General features: G+C 37.4%; 1 long non-coding RNA gene across 9 annotated transcripts in view; it reads right to left on the bottom strand.

Annotated features, from left to right (window-relative positions):
- Positions 1 to 21,372, bottom strand: part of LOC126170775 (uncharacterized) — a 296,049-nt gene that overhangs the window by 99,497 nt on the left and 175,180 nt on the right. For all 9 annotated transcript variants that reach the window (XR_007535463.1, XR_007535464.1, XR_007535465.1 and 6 more), the window contains one exon: positions 9,577 to 9,644. This is a non-coding gene — a long non-coding RNA (uncharacterized LOC126170775). The remainder of the gene's footprint in view (positions 1 to 9,576; positions 9,645 to 21,372) is intronic.

Genomic DNA, 21,372 nt, shown 5'->3' with positions numbered 1-21,372 from the left:
AGGGATACCAATAAAACTTCTTATCCCGTCACACATAAATACTAGCTCACTAACATTATTCTCCACCACACAAACTGAAATAATTAATTCTATGGCTTGGGAAAGGGCAAGGTCCTCACACACACACACCTCCATCCTAAATTTCACCTCACATCAGGTATCTACATCATTTCGACACACATCGTAAATTAGCATAATTTCTTAATGTTGGATTTGCGTGGGAGCTTTTCGTTCCAAACAACAATCAGCATCTATACCTCAATGGGAAGGGCCATCAATTACACTTTCTGTACCCTTACATATACTGCAACTTTCACTACAACAACAGACTTTCCTTTTCTCTCTGCATCTCCAGTAGGGCTTTCGAACACCTTCTACTCTCTTCCTAATTTAAACAGTCACGGGTCTTACTCTCATCACCTGGCTCATACAAAACTCCAAAACCTCAATAATGCAACTCTCACAATTATATTTTATAACACGTCTCAAACATTACCAACTTGCTAGTCATTGTTTCTTACTTCTATACACTCCAACCACACCTATGTTCAATCACCTCTAAGAACTCTTGGGACTCATTCTCACTTTACTAAAACCTATGCCTTCTTCCAATCTCTCTTTTAAACATTGTACCCACATTGCCTTTATCAACACATCATCACTCACTCTACACTTGTATATACTACCTTCAATCAGACTTCCCTCTTTTCACAGGGCACCTACGATTCACCCGCAAACAATTATTATAAATCATCCACATTTCTGCTCAACTCAGGTTTCCTCCTACTCTGCCATACATAGCGTGTCAACTGCACCAATACCTAGTCCTTCATTTACATTCTAATCTCCAACATGCTACCAGCTCACACAAGGGACATCCAAGGATTAAGAATTGCCTGGGCAATGGGAATCTTCACCTCATACACTTTCAACTCCATTCTCACAAAATACTCTCTTTTCAGTGATTTCAGCTCATACACATCACCTACATTCCAAATATTTTGAGAATCAACCTATAAACCCTTATCAACTATCCTAATTTTTAGGGGATCAATCTACAGGGGGAACAAAATTTCTTTCATAACAATCAAACCAACATCAATTTTTTTTTTTTTTTCCTTTCTATACTCGCTCTAAATTCTCTCATCCTCGCTACCTAATCCAAAGTGAATTATTATTTGATTGGTCTTCTATTCGTACATCTCTCTACCCATTTCAAAGGATATTTTACTCTCTGGGACAATACATATTCACCTCTAGCGAATATCATTTCGTCAAATCACACACACTACTAAATCACCATATCACTAACTGTCCAAACTCAATCTTGTAGGCAGGACGTACAGGGGCAACAATAGTTCACAAACCATTCACCAACAAACGCTATTTGTAAGCAATTCGCCTTCACTTCATCACACCTCTTCACTACCACACCTCATTCCTAACTTTTTTACATTTTCTCTGGGGTACTGTTTTATTTCCTCATCTAAACATCAACCTCTACACTGACAAAACCTTTTCTATCTTCTCTGCACCATTCTTCAACCTTGTACTATACCAACTGTACCAAATTTAACATCAACTTCACCTCACTCAGGTTTTTAACTCTAGTTCAAACCAGAAACCATCGGTTACTCCATTCTTTCGTAAACCAGAACATCACTACTTCATTTCCTTCATCATTTCTAATTAACACATTACTCCACTTTCATAAACCTCCACGTCACACACATACCAACTACTTCCTACACACTCTCTCACACGTTACATGTCTCCACTATATCACTTCCTCTCGTATTCTAAATATTGAGGGACGGTACTTCCTACACCTTTCTATCTCCATAACACATCTCAAAGGGTAAATTCTTTTACACTAAGCCACAACAACAAAACATAACCAGACACAATATAAACCTTATTTACAATTATACCAATAACCAAGGGTCGCTCAAGTGTCTCCTTATTTACTAGTCTTCACTGTATTTCACTTTACAATAGCTAATAACCTCTCCACAATTTGACTCCTTATAACTTCAACAAATTTTAGTACTAACACCATCACACTCCTGAAAGTCACTCTCCATTACCAACATTAAGTTTCACCTTCATCATCTACATTTTCAATATTTGCTGTTCTCACCATCAGTACAACTAATTTGCCTATTAGAGATACCAATAAAACTTCTTATCCCGTCACACATAAATACTTCCTCACAATCATTATTCTCCACCACACAAACTGAAATAATTAATTCTATGGCTTGGGAAAGGGCCACGACCTCACACACTCACACCTCCATCCTAAATGTCACCTCACATCAGGTATCTACATCATTTCGACACACATCGTAAATTAGCATAATTTCTTAATGTTGGATTTGCGTGGGAGCTTCTCGTTCCAAACAACAATCAGCATCTATACCTCAATGGGAAGGGCCATCAATTACACTTTCTGTACACCTTACATATACTGCAACTTTCACTACAACAACAGACTTTCCTATTCTCTCTGCATCTCCAATAGGGCCTTCAACACCTTCTACTCTCTTCCTAATTTAAACAGTCACGGGTCTTACTCTCATCACCTGGCTCATACAAAACTCCAAAACCTCAATAATGCAACTCTCACAATTATATTTTGTAACAGGTCTCAAACATTACCAACTTGCTAGTCATTGTTTCTTACTTATATACACTCCAACCACACCTATGTTTAATCACCTCTATGAACTATTGGGACTCATTCTCACTTTACTTAAACCTATGCCTTCTTCCAATCTCTCTTTTAAACATTGTACCCACATTGCCTTTATCAACACATCATCACTCACTCTAACCTTGTATATACTACCTTCAGTGGGACTTCCCTCTTTTCACAGGGCAACTACGATTCACCCGCAATCAATTAAAATAAATCATCCACATTTCTGCTCAACTCAGGTCTCCTACTACCCTGCCATACATAGCGTGTCAACTGCACCAATACCTAGTCCTTCATTTACATTCTAATCTACAACATGCTACCAGCTCACACAAGGGACATCCAAGGATTAAGAATTGACTGGGCAATGGGAATCTCCACCTCATACACTTTAAACTCCATTCTCACAAAATACTCTCTTTTCAGTGATGTCAGCTCATACTCATCACCTACATTCCAAATATTTTGAGAATCAACCTATAAACCCTTATCAACTATGCAAATTTTTAGGGGATCAATCTACAGGGGGAACAAAATTTCTTTCATAAGAATCAAACCAACATCCATTTTTTTTTTTCCTTTCTGTACTCGCTCTAAATTCTCTCATCCTCGCTACCTAATCGAAAGTGAATTATTATTTGATTGGTCTTCTATTCGTACATCTCTCTACCAATTTCAAAGGATATTTTACTCTCTGGTACAATACATATTCACGTCTAGCGAATATCATTTCGTCAAGTCACACACACTACTAAATCACCATATCACTAACTGTCCAAACTCAATCTTGTAGGCAGGACGTACAGGGGCAACAATTGTTCACAAACCATTCACCACCAAACTCTATTTGTCTGCAATTCACCTTCACTTCATCACACCTCTTTACTACCACACCTCATTCCTAACTTTTTTACATTTTCTCTGGGGTACTGTTTTATTTCCTCATCTAAACATTAACCTCTACACAGACTCAACTTTTTCTATCTTCTCTGCACTATTCATCAACCTTGTATTATACCACCTGTACCAAATTTAACATCAACTTCACCTCACTCAGGTTTTTAATTCTAGTTCAAACCAGAAACCATCGGTTACTCCATTCTTTCGTCAACCAGAACATCACTACTTCATTTCCTTCATCATTTCTAATTACCACATTACTCCACTTTCATAAACCTCCACGTCACACACATACCAACTACTTCCTACACACTCTCTCACACATTACATGTCTCCACTATATCACTTCCTCACGTATTCTAAATATTGAGGGACTGTACTTCCTACACCTTTCTACCTCCATAACACATCTCAAAGGGTAAATTCTTTTACACTAAGCCACAACAAACAAAATAACCAGACACAATATAAACCTTATTTACAATCTTACCAATAACCAAGGGTCGCTCAAGTGTCTCTTTATTTACTAGTCTTCACTGTATTTCACTTTACAATAGCTAATAACCTCTCCACAATTTGACTCCTTATAACTTCAACAAATTTTAATACTAACACCATCACACTCCTGAAAGTCACTCTCCATTACCAACATTAAGTTTCACCTTCATCATCTACATTTTCAATATTTGCTGTTCTCAACATCAGTACAACTCATTTGCCTAATAGGGATACCAATAAAACTTCTTATCCCGTCACACATAAATACTTCCTCACTATCATTATTCTCCACCACACAAACTGAAATAATTAATTCTATGGCTTGGGAAAGGGCCACGTCCTCACACACACACACCTCCATCCTAAATTTCACCTCACAGCAGGTATCTACATCATTTCGACACACATCGTAAATTAGCATAATTTGTTAATGTTGGATTTGCGTGGGAGCTTCTCGTTCCAAACAACAATCAGCATCTATACCTCCATGCGAAGGGGAATCAATTACACTTTCTGTACCCTTACATATACTGCAACTTTCACTACAACAACAGACTTTAGTTTTCTCTCTGCATCTCCAATAGGGCTTTCGAACACCTTCCACTCTCTTCCTAATTTAAACAGTCACGGGTCTTACTCTCATCACCTGGCTCATACAAAACTCCAAAACCTCAATAATGCAACTCTCACAATTATATTTTATAACAGGTCTCAAACATTACCAACTTGCTAGTCATTGTTTCTTACTTCTATACACTCCAACCACACCTATGTTCAATCACCTCTAAGAACCCTTGGGACTCATTCCCACTTTACTTAAACCTATGCCTTCTTCCAATCTCTCTTTTAAACATTGTACCCACATTGCCTTTATCAACACATCATCACTCACTCTACACTTGTATATACTACCTTCAATCAGACTTCCCTCTTTTCACAGGGCACCTACGATTCACCCGCAAACAATTAAAATAAATCATCCACATTTCTGCTCAACTCAGGTCTCCTCCTACTCTGCCATACATAGTGTGTCAACTGCACCAATACCTAGTCCTTCATTTACATTCTAATCTCCAACATGCTACCAGCTCACACAAGGGACATCCAAGGATTAAGAATTGACTGGGCAATGGGAATCTCCACCCCATACACTTTAAACTCCATTCTCACCAAGTACTCTCTTTTCAGTGATTTCAGCTCATACACATCACCTACATTCCAAATATTGTGAGAATCAACCTATAAACCCTTATCAACTATGCTAATTTTTAGGGGATCAATCTACAGGGGGAACTAAATTTCTTTCATAACAATCAAACCAACATCCTTTTTTTTTTCCCCCCTATCTATACTCGCTCTAAATTCTCTCATCCTCGCTACATAATCCAAAGTGAATTATTATTTGATCGGTCTTCTATTCGTACATCTCTATACCAATTTCAAAGGATATTTTACTCTCTGGGACAATATATATTCACCTCTAGGGAATATCATTTCGTCAAGTCACACACACTACTAAATCACCATATCACTAACTGACCAAACTCAATCTTGTAGGCAGGACGTACAGGGGCAACAATAGTTCACAAACCATTCACCACCAAAGTCTATTTGTCAGCAATTCGCCTTCACTTCATCACACCTCTTTACTACCACACCTCATTCGTAACTTTTTTACATTTTCTCAGGGGTATTGTTTTATTTCCTCATCTAAACATCAACCTCTACACTGACACAACCTTTTCTATCTTCCCTGCACCATTCTTCAATTTTGTATTATACCACCTGTACCAAATTTAACATCAACTTCACCTCACTCAGGTTTTTAACTCTACTTCAAACCAGACACCATCGGTTACTCCATTCTTTCGTCAACCAGAACATCACTACTTCATTTCCTTCATCATTTCTAATTACCACAAAACTCCACTTTCATAAACCTACACGTCACACACATACCAACTACTTCGTACACACTCTCTCACACGTTACACGTCTCCACTATGTCACATCCTCTCGTATTCTATATATTGAGGGACTGTACTTCCTACACCTTTCTACCTCCATAACACATCTCAAAGGGGAAATTCTTTTACACTAAGCCACAACAACAAAAAATAACCAGACACAATATAAACCTTATTTACAATTTTACCAATAAACAAGGGTCGCTCAAGTGTCTCTTTATTTACTACTCTTCACTGTATTTCACTTTACAATAGCTAATAACCTCTCCACAATTTGACTCCTTATAACTTCAACAAATTTTAATACTAACACCATCACACTCCTGAAAGCCACTCTCCATTACCAACATCAAGTTTCACCTTCATCATCTACATTTTATGTATTTCCTGTTCTCAACATCAGTACAACTCATTTGCCTAATAGGGATACCATTAAAACTTCTTATCCCGTCACACATAAATACTTCCTCACTAACATTATTCTCCACCACACAAACTGAAATAATTAATTCTATGGCTTGGGAAAGGGCAAGGTCCTCACACACACACACCTCCATCCTAAATTTCACCTCACATTAGGTATCTACATCATTTCGACACACATCGTAAATTAGCATAATTTCTTAATGTTGGATTTGCGTGGGAGCTTTTCGTTCCAAACAACAATCAGCATCTATACCTCAATGGGAAGGGCCATCAATTACACTTTCTGTACACCTTACATATACTGCAACTTTCACTACAACAGACTTTCCTATTCTCTCTGCATCTCCAATATGGCCTTCAACACCTTCTACTCTCTTCCTAATTTAAACAGTCACGGGTCTTACTCTCATCACCTGGCTCATACAAAACTCCAAAACCTCAATAATGCAACTCTCACAATTATATTTTATAACAGGTCTCAAACATTACCAACTTGCTAGTCATTGTTTCTTACATCTATATACTCCAACCACACCTATGGTCAATCACCTCTAAGAACTATTGGGACTCATTCTCACTTTACTTAAACCTAGGCCTTCTTCCAATCTCTCTTTTAAACATTGTACCCACATTGCCTTTATCAACACATCATCACTCACTCTACACTTGTATATACTACCTTCAGTCAGACTTCCCTCTTTTCACAGGGCACCTACGATTAACCCGCAAACAATTAAAATAAATCATCCACATTTCTGCTCAACTCAGGTCTCCTCCAACTCTGCCATACACAGTGTGTCAACTGCACCAATACCTAGTCCTTCATTTACATTATAATCACCAACATGCTACCAGCTCACACAAGGGACATCCAAGGATAAAGAATTGCCTGGGCAATGGGAATCTCCACCTCATACACTTTAAACTCCATTCTCACAAAATACTCTCTTTTCAGTGATTTCAGCTAATACACATCACCTACATTCCAAATATTTTGAGAATCAACCTATAAACCCTTATCAACTATCCTAATTTTTAGGGGATCAATCTACAGGGGGAACAAAATATCTTTCATAACAATCAAACCAACATCCATTTATTTATTTTTTTTCCTATCTATACTCGCTCTAAATTCTCTCATCCTTGCTACCTAATCCAAAGTGAATTATTATTTGATTGGTCTTCTATTCGTACATCTCTCTACCAATTTCAAAGGATATTTTACTCTCTGGGACAATACATATTCACCTCTAGGGAATATCATTTCATAAAGTCACACTCACTACTAAATCACCATATCACTAACTGTCCAAACTCAATCTTGTAGGCAGGACGTACAGCAGCAACAATAGTTCACAAACCATTCACCACCAAACTCTATTTGTCAGCAATTCACCTTCACTTCATCACACCTCTTTACTACCACACCTCATTCCTAACTTTTTTACATTTTCTCTGGGGTACTGTTTTATTTCCTCATCTAAACATAAACCTCTACACTGACACAACCTTTTCTATCTTCTCTGCACCATTCTTCAACCTTGTATTATAGCACCTGTACCAAATTTAACATCAACTTCATCTCACTCAGATTTTTAACTCTACTTCAAACCATACACCATCGGTTCCTCCATTCTTTCGCAAACCAGAACATCACTACTTCATTTCCTTCATCATTTCTAATTACCACATTACTCCACTTTCATAAACCTCCACGTCACACACATACCAACTACTTCCTACACACTCTCTCACACGTTACATGTCTCCACTATATCACTTCCTCTCGTATTCTAAATATTGAGGGACTGTACTTCCTACACCTTTCTACCTCCATAACACATCTCAAAGGGGAAATTCTTTTACATTAAGCCACAACAAACAAAATAACCAGACACAATATAAATCTTATTTACAAATTTACCAATAACCAAGGGTCGCTCAAGTGTCACATTATTTACTAGTCTTCACTGTATTTCACTTTACAATAGCTAATAACCTCTCCACAATTTGACTCCTTATAACTTCAACAAATTTTAATACTAACACCATCACACTCCTGAAAGCCACTCTCCATTACCAACATCAAGTTTCACCTTCATCATCTACATTTTCAATATTTCCTGTTCTCAACATCAGTGCAACTCATTCAACTCATTTGCCTAATAGGGATACCAATAAAACTTATTATCCCATCACACATAAATACTTCCTCACTATCATTATTCTCCACCACACATACTGAAACAATTAATTCTATGGCTTGGGAAAGGTCCATGTCCTCACACACACACACCTCCATCCTAAAATTCACCTCACATCTGATATCTACAACATTTCGACTCACATCGTAAATTAGCATAATTTCTTAATGTTGGATTTGCGTGGGAGCTTCTCATTCCAAACAACAATCAGCAAATATACCTCAATGGGAAGGGCTATCAATTACACTTTCTGTACACCCTACATATACTGCAACTTTCACTACTACAACAGACTTTCCTTTTCTCTCTGCATCTGCAATAGCGTCTTCGAACACTTTCCACTCTATTCCTAATTTAAACAGTCACGGGTCTTACTCTCATCACCTGGCTCATACAAAACTCCAAATCCTCAATAATGCAACTATCTTATCATATTTTATAAAAGGGCTCAAACATTACCAACTTGCTAGTCATTGTTTCTTACATCTATACACTCCAACCACACCTATGTTCAATTACCTCTAAGAACTCTTGGGACTCATTCTCACTTTACTTAAACCTAAGCCTTCCTCCAATCTCTCTTTCAAACATTGTACCCACATTACCATTATCAACACATCATCACTCACTCTACACATGCATATACTACCTTCAGTCAGACTTCCCTCTTTTCAATGGGCACCTACGATTAACCCACAAACAATTATTATAAATCATCCACATTTCTGCTCAACTCAGGTCTCCTCCTACTCTGCCATACATAGCGTGTCAACTGCACCAATACCTAGTCCTTCATTTACATTCTAATCTCCAACATGCTACCAGCTCACACAAGGGACATCCAAGGATTAAGAATTGACTGGGCAATGGGAATCTCCACCTCATACACTTTCAACTCCATTCTCACAAAATACTCTCTTTTCAGTGATTTCAGCTCATACACATCACCTACATTCCAAATATTTTAGGAATCAACCTATAAACCCTTATCAACTATCCTAATTTTTAGGGGATCAATCTACAGGGGGAACAAAATTTCTTTCATAACAATCAAACCAACATCAATTTTTTTTTTTCCTTTCTATACTCGCTCTAAATTCTCTCATCCTCGCTACCTAATCCAAAGTGAATTATTATTTGATTGGTCTTCTATTCGTCAATCTCTATATCAATTTCAAAGGATATTATACTCTCTGGGACAATACATATTCACCTCTAGGGAAAATCATTTCATCAAGTCACACACACTACTAAATCAACATATCACTAACTGACCAAACTCAATCTTGTAGGCAGGACGTACAGCAGCAACAATAGTTCACAAACCATTCACCACCAAACTCTATTTGTCAGCAATTCACCTTCACTTCATCACACCTCTTTACTATCACTCCTCATTCCTAACTTTTTTTCATTTTCTCTGGGGTACTGTTTTATTTCCTCATCTAAACATAAACCTCTACACTGACACAACCTTTTCTATCTTCTCTGCACCATTCTTCAACCTTGTATTATAGCACCTGTACCAAATTTAACATCAACTTCACCTCACTCAAGTTTTTAATTCTACTTCAAACCAGACACCATCGGTTACTGGTTACTCCATTATTTCGTAAACCAGAACGTCACTACTTCATTTCCTTCATCATTTCTAACTACCACATTGCTCCACCTTCATAAACCTCCACGTCACACACATACCAACTACTTCGTACACACTCTCTCACATGTTACATGTCTCCACTATATCACTTCCTCTCGTATTCTAAATATTGAGGGACTGTAGTTCCTCCACCTTTCTACCTCCATAACACATCTCAAAGGGTAAGTTCTTTTACACTAAGCCACAACAAACAAAATAACCAGACACAATATAAACCTTATTTACAATCTTTCCAATAACCAAGGGTCGCTTAAGTGTCTCTTTATTTACTAGTCTTCACTGTATTTCACTTTACAATAGCTAATAACCTCTCCACAATTTGACTCCTTATAACTTCTACAAATTTTAATACTAACACCATCACACTCGTGTTAGCAACTCTCCATTACCTACATCAAGTTTCACCTTCATCATCTACATTTTCAATATTTCCTGTTCTCAACATAAGTACAACTCATTTGCCTAATAGGGATACCAATAAAACATCTTATCCCGTCACACATAAATACTTCCTCACTATCATTATTCTCCACCACACAAACTCAAATAATTAATTCTATGGCTTAGGAAAGGGCCACGTCCTCACACACACACACCTCCATCCTAAATTTCATCTCACATCAGGTATCTACATCATTTCGACACACATCGTAAATTAGCATAATTTCTTAATGTTGGATTTGCGTGGGAGCTTCTCGTTCCAAACAACAATCAGTATCTATACCTCAATGGGAAGGGCCATCAATTACACATTCTGCACACCTTACATATACTGCAACTTTCACTACAACAACAGACTTTACTTTTCTCTCTGCATCTCCAATACGGCCTTCAAACACCTTCTACTCTCTTCCTAATTTAAACAGTCACGGGTCTTACTCTCATCACCTGGCTCATACAAAACTCCAAAACCTCAAGAATGCAACTCTCACAATTATATTTTATAACAGGTCTCAAACATTACCAACTTGCTAGTCATTGTTTCTTACATCTATACACTCCAACCACACCTATGTTCAATCACCTCTAAGAACTCTTGGGACTCATTCTCACTTTACTTAAACCTATGCCTTCTTCCAATCTCTCTTTTAAACATTGGACCCAGATTGCCTTTATCCACACATCATCACTCACTCTACACTTGTATATACTACCTTCAGTCAGACTTCCCTCTTTTCACAGGGCACCTACGATTCAACCGCAAACAATTATTCAAAATCATCCACATTTCTGCTCAACTCAGGTCTCCTCCTACTCTGCCATACATAGCGTGTCAACTGCACCAATACCTAGTCCTTCATTTACATTCTAATCTCCAACATGCTACCAGCTCACACAAGGGACATCCAAGGACTAAGAATAGACTGGCGAATGGGAATCTCCACCTCATACACTTTAAACTCCATTCTCACAAAATACTCTCTTTTCAGTGATTTCTGCTCATACACATCACCTACATTCCAAATCTTTCGTGAATCAAACCATAAACCCTTATCAACTATCCTAATTTTTAGGGGATCAATCTACAGGGGGAACAAAACTTCTTTCATAACAATCGAACCAACATCCATTTTTTCTCTTTTTTATTTTCCATACTCACTCCAAATTCTCTCATCCTCGCTACCTCATCCAAAGTGAATTATTATTTGATGGGTCTTCTATTCGTACATCTCTCTACGATTATCTATGGATTATCATTTCGTGAAGTCACACACACTACTAAATCACCATATCACTAACTGTCCAAACTCAATTTTGTAGGCAGGACGTACAGGGGCAACAATAGTTCACAAACCATTCGCCACCAAACTCTATTTGTCAGCAATTCACCTTCACTTCATCACACCTCTTTACTACCAAACCTCATTCCTACCTTTTTTACATTTTCTCTGGGGTATTGTTTTATATCCTCATCTAAACATCAACCTCTACACTGACACAACTTTTTTTACCTTCTCTGCCACATTCTTCAACCTTCTATTATACCACCTGTACAAATTTAACATCAACTTCACCTCACTCAAGTTTTTAACTCTACTTCAAACCAGACACCATCGGTTACTCCATTCTTTCGTAAACCAGAACATCACTACTTCATTACCTTCATCATTTCTAATTACCACATTATTCCAATTTCATAAACTTCCACGTCACACATACCAACTACTTCGTACACACTCTCTCATATGTTACATGTCTCCACTATATAACTTCCTCTCGTATTCTAAATATTGAGGGACTGTACTTCCTACACCTTTCTACCTCCATAACACATCTCAAAGGGTAAATTCTTTTACACTAAGCCACAACAAACAAAATAACCAGACACAATATAAACCTTATTTACAATCTTACCAATAACCAAGGGACGCTCAGTGCCTCTTTATTTACTAGTCTTCACTGTATTTCACTTTACAATAGCTAATAACCTCTCCATAATTTGACTCCTTATAACTTCAACAAATTTTAATACTAACACCATCACACTCCTGAAAGCCACTCTCCATTACCAACATCAAGTTTCACCTTCATCATCTACATTTTCAATATTTCCTGTTCTCAACATCAGTACAACTCATTTGCCTAATAGGGATACCAATAAAACTTCTTATCCCGTCACACACAAATACTTCCTCACTATCATTATTCTCCACCACACAAACTGAAATAATTAATTCTATGGCTTGGGAAAGGGCCACGTCCTCACACACACACACCTCCATCCTAAATTTCACCTCACATCAGGTATCTACATCATTTCTAAACACATCATAAATTAGCATAATTTCTTAATGTTGGATTGGATTTGCGTGGGAGCTTCTCGTTCCAAACAACAATCAGAATCTATACCTCAATGGGAACGGCCATCAATTACACTTTCTGTACAGCTTACATATACCGCAACTTTTACTACAACAACAGACTTCCCTTTTCTCTCTACATCTCCAATAGGGCCTTCGAACACCTTCTACTCTCTTCCTAATTTAAACAGTCAGGGGTCTTACTCTCATCACCTGGCTCATACAAAACTCCAAAACCTCAATAATGCAACTCTCACAATCATATTTTATAACAGGTCTCAAACATTACCAACTTGCTAGTCATTGTTTCTTACATCTATACACTCCAACCACACCTATGTTCAATCACCTCTAAGAACTCTTGGGACTCATTCTCACTTTACTTAAACCTATGCCTTCTTCAACACATCATGACTCACTCTACACTTGTATATACTACCTTCAGTCAGACTTCCTTCTTTTCACAGGGCACCTACCATTAATTCGCAAACAATTATTATAAATCATCCACATTTCTGCTCAACTCAGGTCTCCTCCTACTCTGCCATACACAGCGTGTCAACTGCACCAATACCTAGTCCTTCATTTACATTCTAATCTCCAACATGCTACCAGCTCACATAAGGGACATCCAAGGATTAAGAATTGCCTGGGCAATGGGAATCTCCACCTCATACATTTTAAACTCCATTCTCACAAAATACTCTCTTTTCAGTGATTTCAGCTCATACACATCACCTACATTCCAAATATTTTGAGAATCAAACTATAAACCCTTATCAACTATCCTAATTTTTAGGGGATCAATCTACAGGGGGAACAAAATTTCTTTCATAACAATCGAACCAACATCCATTTTTTCTCTTTTTACTTTCCATACTCACTCTAAATTCTCCCATCCTCGCTACCTCATCCAAAGTGAATTATTATTTGATGGGTCTTCTATTCATACATCTCTCTACGAATTTCAAAGGATATTTTACTCTCTGGGACAATATATTTTCACCTCTATGGATTATCATTTCATCAAGTCACACACACTACTAAATCACCATATCACTAACTGTCCAAACTCAATTTTGTAGGCAGGACGTACAGGGGCAACAATACTTCACAAACCACTCACCACCAAACTCTATTTGTCAGCAATTCGCCTTCACTTCATCACACCTCTTTACTACCACACCTCATTCCTACCTTTTTTTACATGTTCTCTGGGGTATTGTTTTATATCCTCATCTAAACATCAACCTCTACACTGACACAACACTTTTTACCTTCTCTGCAACATTCTTCAACCTTCTATTATACCACCTGTATAAAATTTAACATCAATTTCACCTCACTCAAGTTTTCAACTCTACTTCAAACCAGACACCATCGGTTACTCCATGCTTTCGTAAACCAGAACATCACTACTTCATTACCTTCATCATTTCTAATTACCACATTATTCCAATTTCATAAACATCCAAGTCACACACATACCAACTACTTCGTACACACTCTCTCATATGTTACATGTCTCCACTATATAACTTCCTCTCGTATTCTAAATATTGAGGGACTGTACTTCCTACACCTTTCTACCTCCATAACACATCTCAAAGGGTAAATTCTTTTACACTAAGCCACAACTAACAAAATAACCTGACACAATATAAACCTTATTTCTAATCTTACCAATAACCAAGGGTCGCTCAGTGCCTCTTTATTTACTAGTCTTCACTTTGACTCCTTATAACTTCTACAAATTTTAATACTAACACCATCACACTCCTGAAAGCCACTCTCCATTACCAACATCAAGTTTCACCTTCATCATCTAGATTTTCAGAATTTCCTGTTCTCAACATCAGTACAACTCATTTGCCTAATAGGGATACCAATAAAACTTCTTATCCCGTCACACACAAATACTTCCTCACTATCATTATTCTCCACCACACAAACTGAAATAATTAATTCTATGGCTTTGGAAAGGGCCACGTCCTCACACACACACACCTCCATCCTAAATTTCACCTCACATCAGGTATCTACATCATTTCGACACACATCGTAAAATAGCATAATTTCTTAATGTTGGATTTGCGTGGGAGCTTCTCGTTCCAAACAACAATCAGAATCTATACCTCAATGGGAACGGCCATCAATTACACTTTCTGTACAGTTTACATACACCGCAACTTTAACTACAACAACAGACTTCCCTTTTCTCTCTACATCTCCAATAGGGCCCTCGAACACCTTCTACTCTATTCCTAATTTAAACAGTCAGGGGTCTTACTCTCATCACCTGGCTCATACAAAACTCCAAAACCTCAATAATGCAACTCTCACAATCATATTTTATAACAGGTCTCAAACATTACCAACTTGCTAGTCATTGTTTCTTACATCTATACACTCCAACCACACCTATGTTCAATCACCTCTAAGAACTCTTGGGACTCATTCTCACTTTACTTAAACCTATGCCTTCTTCAACACATCATGACTCACTCTACACTTGTATATACTACCTTCAGTCAGACTTCCTTCTTTTCACAGGGCACATACCATTAATTCGCAAACAATTATTATAAATCATCCACATTTCTGCTCAACTCAGGTCTCCTCCCACTCTGCCATACATAGCGTGTCAACTGCACCAATACCTAGTCCTTCATTTACATTCTAATCTCCAACATGCTACCAGCTCACATAAGGGACATCCAAGGATTAAGAATTGCCTGGGCAATGGGAATCTCCACCTCATACACTTTAAACTCCATTCTCACAAAATACTCTCTTTTCAGTGATTTCAGCTCATACACATCACCTACATTCCAAATATTTTGAGAATCAAACTATAAACCCTTATCAACTATGCTAATATTTAGGGGATCAATCTACAGGGGGAACAAAATATCTTTCATAACAATCAAACCAACATCCATTTTTTTTTTTTCCTATCTATACTCGCTCTAAATTCTCTCATCCTTGCTACCTAATCCAAAGTGAATTATTATTTGATTGGTCTTCTATTCGTACATCTCTCTACCAATTTCAAAGGATATTTTACTCTCTGGGACAATACATATTCACCTCTAGGGAATATCATTTCATAAAGTCACACTCACTACTAAATCACCATATCACTAACTGTCCAAACTCAATCTTGTAGGCAGGACGTACAGGGGCAACAATAGTTCACAAACCATTCACCACCAAACTCTATTTGTCAGCAATTCACCTTCACTTCATTACACCTCTTTACTACCACACCTCATTCCTAACTTTTTTACATTTTCTCTGGGGCACTGTTTTATTTCCTCATCTAAACATCAACCTCTACACTGACACAACCTTTTCTATCTTCTCTGCACCATTCTTCAATCTTCTATTATACCACCTGTACAAAATTTAACATCAACTTCACCTTACTCAAGTTTTTAACTCTACTTCAAACCATACACCATCGGTTCCTCCATTCTTTCGCAAACCAGAACATCACTACTTCATTTCCTTCATCATTTCTAATCACCACATTACTCCACTTTCATAAACCTCCACGTCACACACATACCAACTACTTCCTACACACTCTCTCACACGTTACATGTCTCCACTATATCACTTCCTCTCGTATTTTAAATATTGAGGGACAGTACTTCCTACACCTATCTACCTCCATAACACATCTCAAAGGGGAAATTCTTTTACACTAAGCCACAACTAACAAAATAACGAGACACAATATAAACCTTATTTACAATTTTACCAATAACCAAGGGTCGCTCAAGTGTCACTTTATTTACTAGTCTTCACTGTATTTCACTTTACAATAGCTAATAACCTCTCCACAATTTGACTCCTTATAACTTCAACAAATTTTAATACTAACACCATCACACTCCTGAAAGCCACTCTCCATTACCAACATCAAGTTTCACCTTCATCATCTACATTTTCAATATTTCCTCTTCTCAATATCAGTACAACTCATTCAACTCATTTGCCTAATAGGGATACCAATAAAACTTATTATCCCATCACACATAAATACTTCCTCACTATCATTATACTCCACCACACAAACTGAAACAATTAATTCTATGGCTTGGGAAAGGGCCATGTCCTCACACACACACACACCTCCATCCTAAAATTCACCTCACATCAGATATCTACATCATTTCGACTCACATCGTAAATTAGCATAATTTCTTAATGCTGGATTTGCGTGGGAGCTTCTCGTTCCAAACACCAATCAGCAAATATACCTCAATGGGAAGGGCTATCAATTACACTTTCTGTACACCTTACATATACTGCAACTTTCACTACAACAACAGACTTTCCTTTTCTCTCTGCATCTGCAATAGGGTCTTCGAACACATTCCACTCTCTTCCTAATTTAAACAGTCAGGGGTCTTACTCTCATCACCTGGCTCATACAAAACTCCAAATCCTCAATAATGCAACTATCTTATCATATTTTATAAAAGGTCTCAAACATTACCAACTTGCTAGTCATTGTTTCTTCCATCTATACACTCCAACCACACCTATGTTCAATCACCTCTAAGAACTCTTGGGACTCATTGTCACTTTACTTAAACCTAAGCCTTCCGCCAATCTCTCTTTCAAACATTGTAACCACATTACCATTATCAACACATCATCACTCACTCTACACTTGCATATACTACCTTCAGTCAGACTTCCCTCTTTTCACTGGGCACCTACGATTAACCAACAAACATTTATTATAAATCATCCACATTTCTGCTCAACTCAGGTCTCCTCCTACTCTGCCATACATAGCGTGTCAACTGCACCAATACCTAGTCCTTCATTTACATTCTAATCTCCAACATGCTACCAGCTCACACAAGGGACATCCAAGGATTAAGAATTGACTGGGCAATGGGAATCTCCACCTCATACACTTTAAACTCCATTCTCACAAAATACTCTCTTTTCAGTGATTTCAGCTCATACACATCACCTACATTCCAAATATTTTGAGAATCAACCTATAAACCCTTATCAACTATCCTAATTTTTAGGGGATCAATCTACAGAGGGAACAAAATTTCTTTCATAACAATCAAACCAACATCAATTTTTTTTTTTTTCCTTTCTATACTCGCTCTAAATTCTCTCATCCTCGCTACCTAATCCAAAGTGAATTATTATTTGATTGGTCTTCTATTCGTAAATCTCTATATCAATTTCAAGGGATATTTTACTCTCTGGGACAATAATATATTCACCTCTAGGGAAAATCATTTCATCAAGTCACACACACTACTAAATCAACATATCACTAACTGACCAAACTCAATCTTGTAGGCAGGACGTACAGCAGCAACAATAGTTCACAAACCATTCACCACCAAACTCTATTTGTCAGCAATTCACCTTCACTTCATCACACCTCTTTACTACCACACCTCATTCCTAACTTTTTTACATTTTCTCTGGGGTACTGTTTTATTTCCTCATCTAGACATCAACCTCTACACTGACACAACTTTTTTTACCTTCTCTGCAACATTCTTCAACCTTCTATTATACCGCCTGTATAAAATTTAACATCAACTTCACCTCACTCAAGTTTTTAACTCTACTTCAAACCAGACACCATCAATTACTCCATTCTTTCGTAAACCATAACATCACTACTTCATTACCTTCATCATTTCTAATTACCACATTATTCCAATTTCATAAACTTCCATGTCACACACATACCAACTACTTCGTACACACTCTCTCATATGTTACATGTCTCCACTATATAACTTCCTCTCGTATTCGAAATATTGAGGGACTGTACTTCCTACACCTTTCTACCTCCATAACACATCTCAAAGGGTAAATTCCTTTACACTAAGCCACAACAAACAAAATAACCAGACACAATATAAACCTTATTTACAATCTTACCAATAACCAAGGGACGCTCAGTGCCTCTTTATTTACTAGTCTTCACTGTATTTCACTTTACAATAGCTAATAACCTCTCCATAATTTGACTCCTTATAACTTCTACAAATTTTAATACTAACACCATCACACTCCTGAAAGCCACTCTCCATTACCAACATCAAGTTTCACCTTCATCATCTACATTTTCAATATTTCCTGTTCTCAACATCAGAACAACTCATTTGCCTAATAGGGATACCAATAAAACTTCTTATCCCGTCACACACAAATACTTCCTCACTATCATTATTCTCCACCACACAAACTGAAATAATTAATTCTATGGCTTGGGAAAGGGCCACGTCCTCACACACACACACCTCCATCCTAAATTACACCTCACATCACATCAGGTATCTACATCATTTCGACACACATCGTAAAATAGCATAATTTCTTAATGTTGGATTTGCGTGGGAGCTTCTAGTTCCAAACAACAATCAGAATCTATACCTCAATGGGAACGGCCATCAATTACACTTTCTGTACAGTTTACATATACCGCAACTTTTACTACAACAACAGACTTCCCTTTTCTCTCTACATCTCCAATACGGCCTTCGAACACCTTCTACTCTCTTCCTAATTTAAACAGTCAGGGGTCTTACTCTCATCACCTGGCTCATACAAAACTCCAAAACCTCAATAATGCAACTCTCACAATCATATTTTATAACAGGTCTCAAACATTACCAACTTGCTAGTCATTGTTTCTTACATCTATACACTCCAACCACACCTATGTTCAATCACCTCTAAGAACTCTTGAGACTCATTCTCACTTTACTTAAACCTATGCCTTCTTCAACACATCATGACTCACTCTACACTTGTATATACTACCTTCAGTCAGACTTCCTTCTTTTCACAGGGCACATACCATTAATTCGCAAACAATTATTATAAATCATCCACATTTCTGCTCAACTCAGGTCTCCCCTACTCTGCCATACATAGCGTGTCAATTGCACCAATACCTAGTCCTTCATTTACATTCTAATCTCCAACATGCTACCAGCTCACACAAGGGACATCCAAGGATTAAGAATTGCCTGGGCAATGGGAATCTCCACCTCATACACTTTAAACTCCATTCTCACAAAATACTCTCTTTTCAGTGATTTCAGCTCATACACATCACCTACATTCCAAATATTTTGAGAATCAACCTATAAACCCTTATCACGTATCCTAATTTTTAGGGGATCAATCTACAGGGGGAACAAAATTTCTTTCATAACAATCAAACCAACATTCTTTTTTTCTCTTTTTTACTTTCCATACTCGCTCTAAATTCTCTCATCCTCGCTACCTCATCCAAAGTGAATTATTATTTGATTGGTCTTCTATTCGTACATCTCTCTACCAATTTCAAACGATATTTTACTCTCTGGGACAATACATATTCACCTCTATGGAATATCATTTTGTCAAGTCACACACAGTACTAAATCACCATATCACTAACTGTCCAAACTCAATTTTGTAGGCAGGACGTACAGGGGCAACAATAGTTCACAAACCATTCACCACAAAACTCTATTTGTCAGCAATTCGCCTTCACTTCATCACACCTCTTTACTACCACACCTCATTCCTACCTTTTTTTACATGTTCTCTGGGGTATTGTTTTATATCCTCATCTAAACATCAACCTCTACACTGACACAACATTTTTTTACCTTCTCTGCAACATTCTTCAACCTTCTATTATACCACCTGTACAAAATTTAACATCAACTTCACCTCACTCAAGTTTTCAACTCTACTTCAAACCAGACACCATCGGTTACTCCATTCTTTCGTAAACCAGAACATCACTACTTCATTACCTTCATCATTTCTAATTACCACATTATTCCAATTTCATAAACCTCCAAGTCACACACATACCAACTACTTCGTACACACTCTCTCATATGTTACATGTCTCCACTATATAACTTCCTCTCGTATTCTAAATATTGAGGGACTGTACTTCCTACACCTTTCTACCTCCATAACACATCTCAAAGGGTAAATTCTTTTACACTAAGCCACAACTAACAAAATAACCTGACACAATATAAACCTTATTTCTAATCTTACCAATAACCAAGGGTCGCTCAGTGCCTCTTTATTTACTAGTCTTCACTGTATTTCACTTTACAATAGCTAATAACCTCTCCACAATTTGACTCCTTATAAAATCTACAAATTTTAACACTAACACCATCACACTCCTGAAAGC

This window comes from Schistocerca cancellata, chromosome 1, assembly GCF_023864275.1.
Source record: "Schistocerca cancellata isolate TAMUIC-IGC-003103 chromosome 1, iqSchCanc2.1, whole genome shotgun sequence".
In the NCBI taxonomy this organism is placed as follows: Eukaryota; Metazoa; Arthropoda; class Insecta; order Orthoptera; family Acrididae; genus Schistocerca; species Schistocerca cancellata.
Note: the sequence above shows the minus strand (reverse complement) of the source record. Positions and strands in the feature narration are given on the sequence as shown.